The sequence below is a fragment of the Arachis ipaensis genome, chromosome B05 (genome assembly GCF_000816755.2).
Source record: "Arachis ipaensis cultivar K30076 chromosome B05, Araip1.1, whole genome shotgun sequence".
Taxonomy (NCBI): domain Eukaryota; kingdom Viridiplantae; phylum Streptophyta; class Magnoliopsida; order Fabales; family Fabaceae; genus Arachis; species Arachis ipaensis.
The window spans coordinates 130132693-130139312 of record NC_029789.2 but is presented as its reverse complement, the minus strand read 5'-3'; positions in this window follow the sequence as shown (position 1 = coordinate 130139312).

Here is a 6620-nt window from a genome sequence, read left to right as displayed (position 1 = left end):
CATTGCATTGGCATATTTTTAGTATATTTAATAATATAAAAAATAGTACGTTGATCATTATTAGAAATTAGAATGATGATATTGCACTTCCAACTCTATAAATGCCAAACTTGATAGTTCAACTTCCTAATATGTTAACCATAATTACTCAATTGTTTGTTTATTACCCCAATAAATTAAATAAATTGTACATTATTAACTAAAACAATTCGTGAAGACATGCAGGTTTTGCAAATTAAATGAAATGATGGTGATAATAATTATTTCCATTTTATGTGCATTTTGTATTGCAAGTGGAGTAGTATAATTATTGTTGACAATATATCCAATTCATGATCAACGTACATGTTTTCATTTGATAAAATTGAAACTAGAAATTAATTAATTGTCATGAATCTTTAATTTGCTCTCGTGCTATTGTCAACTATGACAAGTTGCAATCATATATGATCCCAGGAATTGGCTATAGTGAAGAAAGTTGATGCTGAACATAATGAATTGTATCTGGTTCCGATATGAATGTCATTATGGGGGATTTCTGAACACTATAAAACTAAGAAGCTTGGGAGGAAAATAGGAGATAATATGCGGAAAGTGATTGACGTGGACTTTTTCTCGATGAAAAGCAAAGAGAATCGTATTTTGAAAGTGAAGATCAGATTGATGTCACAATGCCTCTAAGGAGATCATTGAGAATTGCTGGTCCTAACAAAAAGATCATTGAACTCTCTATCAAATATGAAAAAATTGGGTGCTTCTGTTACTACTACGGACACCTAGGTCATGAGATTAGGAGTTGTGGAAGTTTTTGGAGGACTCGGTGACAAGAGATGTTATGGAGGAAAAGTGGGAAAATTGGCTAAAGGTAGAGCAGATCGGATGGAAAATTTTAGAACAAAAGGAGAAATGTAATCCCAATATGCCTAAAGTTGAAACAAGCCTGAGGGAGAAATCACACAAACCAACTCCAGTGAGTTTGCTCAAAGGATTTGCTAACCTGTCCGTGCATGAGTAGTCGAAAAAAAGAGTTAGATGATTGTATATCAATTGGTCGAATGGGGAGAATGGAAAATGAGGAAGATAAAGGCGTCTCGGAGGATGGGGATAGGCGGATTCAAGGTAATAGAGTTAGCGTTCAGAAGGAGATAACCAGTAAAGAAGTCATGTTTTATGAGGAGAAAGAGGGACAACAAGTGGATAAATGGCTAGATATTGAAGAGACTGTCAAACATGGTTTTCACATTAGCAAACCATCCGGTGTGAAAAACCAGAAATGCAAAATTGTTAAAATTAAACATATGGCGAGGAAGATGGGAGAGGGAGGTAGCAGCAGATTGAGTGGAAAAAAAAGAAAGCAAGAGGAAGAAGGAAAAGGAGTAACAATGAAGAAGCAATGCAATGATGAAGAAGGAATGCTGAATACGGGGGTGGGTGCCAACCCAAAAATGGCACTCCACGAACAATAAAGACAGTGATGTGGAACTATTGGGGTTTGGAAAATTTCCTGACAGTTCACAACATACAAGAGATCTAAAGATCTCATTCTCCTAAAGTTTTGTTTTTGTGTGAAACTAAAAACAATTTCTCGATGGTAACTATGCACTATAAGAAGTTTGGCTTTGAAAAGGTATATAGTGTGGAACCACAAGAGATAGCTGGAGGTTTGATATTGGCTTAGAAAAGTACTGCTGATATTACAGTCATGAATAATGGAGAATACTTCATTCATTGGAGGTGGGAAGATTCAATAAGAAATTTGAAGTGGCATATAGTGGGAGTTCACCTTCATAGTGCTGAAAATCAACGAAATCAGCAATATGAGGAGCTGTTAAATCTAGTAGCAATGTTGGAAGGTGATTATGTAATAATGGGAGACTTTAATTCTATAACGGCATATCATGAAAAGGAAGGGGGCAGATCAAAATCAACCTTATCTATTGAAGGTTTCAATAATTTTCTCAACATGGGTGGTATGGTGGATTTGGAATTTGAAGGGTGTAGATTCACATGGAGTAATAGGCAATATGGAGGCAACCTTGTCCGAGAGCGGCTTGATCGGTGTTTGGCTACATCAAATTGGTGTGAGGCCTACCCTAGATATGCCATGGTGCACCTAAATGATCAAGGTTCAGATTATAGGCCTATTCTGTTGATCACGGAAGAGGAGCAGAGGAGGATCAAAAGACGATTTAGATTTCAGGAGAGATAGTGTGAGGAGGAACAGGTTGGACGGATAGTTAGAGAAGGATGGAAAGAAGCGGTGCAAGGGTCTCCAATGTTTCAATTATTCACCAAACTCAAGAGATGTCGTCATCGCTTGGTTAAGTGGCAACGGAGCAAGGGCAGCAACTCGCTGTGACAAATTAATGATCTAAAACAGCGAATTAATGAAGAGAAAGGTAAAGGCAATCAGGCCGACAAGCATCAGATTCTGGTTTTAGAAGAGGAATTGGCAGAAGCATACTTAAAAGAAGAAAGGTTCTGGCGGAAAAAGGCAAGGGTTCAATGGCTCAATTATGGATATCAAAATACAAAATTTTTTTACTCAAAAGCGCAGATCAGAAACCGATATAATAGAATTTTGCAGCTGGAAGGTGAAAATGGAGCAATGTATTCAGACTCAGAAGGTATTAGACAGGTAGCTCAACAATATTTTGAGTCTCTTTTCAATTCGCAAGGTGTATATGATCCTATAACAGCTATTTTTACTATGAGAAGAAAAGTAACAGGGCAGAATAACTGGTTGCTTACAAGACTAGTAACTGAAATTGAAATCAAGAAAGCAGTTTTCTTAATAAATCTATTTTCAGCTCCAAGGGAAGACAGAATTACAGCAAATTTTTTCCAATTTTTTTGGTGTGTTGTTAGAGAAGAGACAGTTAGAGCAGTGCAAAATTTTTTCTCAAGTGGAAGAATGCTCAAATCCTTCAATCATACCCATATATGTCTAATTCCAAAAATCCCAAATGCTACGACAATGACCCAGGTATGACCGATTAGCCTAAGTTCGGTCTTTTACAAAATTATTTCGAAGATATTGGTGAATTGTATGCAATTTCTTATGAATAAAGTGATTAGTGACAATCAAAGTGCCTTCATTAAAGGCAGAATTATTACAGATAATGTACTAATTGCCCATGAATATATGCATTTTTTGAAGAATAAAAGAAATGGGGATTAGGATATGGCACTTAAACTAGACATGAGTAAAGCTTATGACAAAGTAGAATGGAGTTTTTGTGGAAGGTGATGGAACAACTGGGTTTTTGTAACCGGTGGATTAATTGGCTTAAAGAGTGTGTGATAACTGTTTCTTATTCTGTTACTGTGGATGGACAACCTAAAGGTTTGTTTAAACCTACAAGAGGTCTTCGCCAAGGGATCCTCTTTCTCCTTATCTTTTCATACTTTGCGCAGAGGACCTAATAAGCCATCTACTCCACAGAGGAGAACAAAATCATGAGTTAGTTGGTTTAAAAATCAACAGTAATTGTCCTATTATAAGCCACTTATTCTTTGCTGATGACTCAATCATATTCACAAAGGCAAATTCTACTTCTTGTCAGAACGTACTAAATATTTTGCAGATATATGGAGGATTAAGTGGTCAAGAAATTAACCTGGCCAAGTCGGCAGTTTTCTTTAGCCGTAACACACCACAACAAGAGAGGATAAGAGTGGCGAATTTGCTACAAGTTCCAAATGTGGGAGCACAAGATAAGTATCTGGGTCTGCCTATAACTGTACAAAGATCCAAAACATCCACATTTAGTTATGTAAAAGAAAAAGTGGCAAAAAAAAACTACAACAGTGGAAGAGATCATTACTATCAGTAAGCGGTTGGAAGGTGCTGATAAAGGCTGTTGGAACTGCCATCCCAGTCTACACCTTTGGATATTTTAAACTGCCAGAAAAATTCATAGAGGACATTCAAAGACAACTAATGCAGTTTTGGTAGTGTCAAAAACATGATGAACGAAAATTACAATGGATCAGTTGGGACACATTGTGTAGACCAAAATGTCAAGGAGGTATGAATTTTAAAGATCTCAAAGCTTTCAATATTGTGATGTTGGGAAAGCAAGGGTGGCGATTTCTTACAAAACCTTATTAACTGGTTACAAGAGTTTTTAAAAGCAAGTATTTCAGACACTGTGATTTCTTGAAAGCAGGTGTTGGGAATAATTCTTCATGGGCATGGAGAAGTCTACTGGAAGGGAGAAAAATCATTGAACAGGGGACAATTTGGAAAGTAGGGAGACAGAGCTCAATAAACATCTGGGAAGCAAACTGGGTTAACAAAGAAGGGCCCTTAATAGCCAAACCACACGTTCAAATTCAGCCAAACCTCATTTGGGTTTCTCAATTGATGACCGACTCAGGGGAATAGAATTCCTAATTAATTAATAGTTGTTTCCCAACAAAAATTGTACAATCAATTCACAGAGTCAAGATATATGAAGACGGTGATAAATTGACATGGAGCAAAGAAAGAAAGGGAGCTTACTTAGTCAGTTCAGGTTATGGAATTGCTTTCCAGCTATACCATCCTCCAATTGAATTTCTTGCTGATAAATTTAAGAACAAAGCCCTATGGAATTCTGTATGGGACTTGGAGATGCCAGAAAATGTGAAGGTTCATATGTGAAAAACGCTCCATGGAGGGCTCCCTGTCCAATTGAAACTGCACAAAAGAATAGCTACAATCTCTGAAATATGTCCTTGCCATAACCAAGCTCCAGAGTCAATTATGCATTGCTTTGTCTCTTGCCCACACTCGAAGCTTATTTGGCAGCTTGCTGACATGCATAGAGGAATTGGAGAGGAAGATGATGAGGCTTTTCGCACATGATGGATGGAGGTTATAAGGGGCCCAACAGAAGACCTAATACTCGGATGAGGAGTAGTTTAGTAGCAACCCTGGTATGGAGAATGTGGGTAGCAAGAAACAAATGGATTTTTGAAGGATGGAAAATGGCACCTCAAGAAGTATGGAATGAAAGAGTGGAACTCAATGAAGAATATCGATTCAGCAAGCTAACGCAGTAGCACTAAAGTTTTCTTTTTTCACTTACTGTTTGTTTTATTATCTGATTCTTGGGATGACCCTTTCTATTCCTTGTGCGTGTCCTGTAAGGACTTTTTTGTACTCATTTTTCCAATGAATGCAATCCTATCTTAGTTAAAAAAAAATAACATTAAATTATAGGGTTTGTTAACTAATAAGGTTACTTTCTTTTACGCCATTTTTATTTGCATTTTTATCGGGTTTTTCATATCCACGCTATTTAAATTGTTGGTTAAAAGAGGTTTTTTTTAATAAACTAAATAAATATTTTATTTACCGAAATAAATATTTTTTCAGATTTTTTACAAAAGTACATCCTATGACTTATTTCATTTATAGTATAAACGAAATAATTCTCCACGTATTTCATTTATACTGTAAATAAAATAAGACTAAAAATGTGGTGGCCGCATGACGTTTATACACGTGTTGTGTAACGAGTTTATTTTGTTAACACTGTAAACGAAATAAGACTAGACGTGCCTATATATAGGAGTTTCGTTCACAGCACAGAGAAGAACCTTAAACCGTACGTTTCCTGAACTTTTCTCCCCTTTTTACCCTTCTCTAATCAAATTTACGAGTTACTTCAAGATTATGGCGTGCGCCGATCAACACGATGCGGACATCAATAGACTGAACACGACGTGGCACGTTGCCGGAGCAGCCGACTTTGAGGTTGGTCTTGTTCTTCGTTTAATGTTTATGTTAAACATGAAATGTGTTGCCATAGTGTGGGTACTTTTATAGTAGTGTGCTGTAGATATTAGGCGTAAGAATATATTGTTTGGAAGGGAGTGGATCATCTCCAGTGAAAAAAAAACTAGATGGTGTCAATTGTGATCTCTCACCCTTCATTATTCTCTCTCTCATATTTAATTTTGGCCCCACTTATAAAGTTAATAGTGAGAGATCACACTGCATTTCCTCAAATGTTGAAAAAACTGGAGAGGATCCATTTCCTTGTTTGGAATGGTTTGAACGATCCAGTGTGATGTTAGACATACTTTGACATGAATTTGGTAGTTAAATATTTATTTCGATTTGTTTTCCTTTGATGTAGGTTACTAAGTGTTTTTTAACGACTTTAGTTGTAAAAAAAAGGTAATTAAAAAGTATTGGTAAACTTAATTACATCTGAATATGTAGGTTTGTATTTAGTCAATATAAAAATTCCTAAATTCTTAATTTGAAGTTGTTATAACTTAGATTAAATTACTAAGTTAATGTTGTAGTCATTGTTCCTTATTTTAATAAATATTTTTACGTAATCTACCTTATGAATTAGATGAAAAATGAAGGTTGTTGTTATTTGTTTAAATGATTATATTTATTTACTTTAAATTACATAGACATTTGCCAATTTAATTACGAATTTTTTATTAGATATTTTTATTTGAATTTAATTATGTAGACGGTTATTAATTTAATTATTCATTCAATAAGTAATCAATTTTATTCAAATGATTTTACAATGTAGATGTATGTTTAGTTATTTGTTAACTTAATTTTATAATTCAATTTAAGTTGTTATGTAAACGTCTGTTGGTCG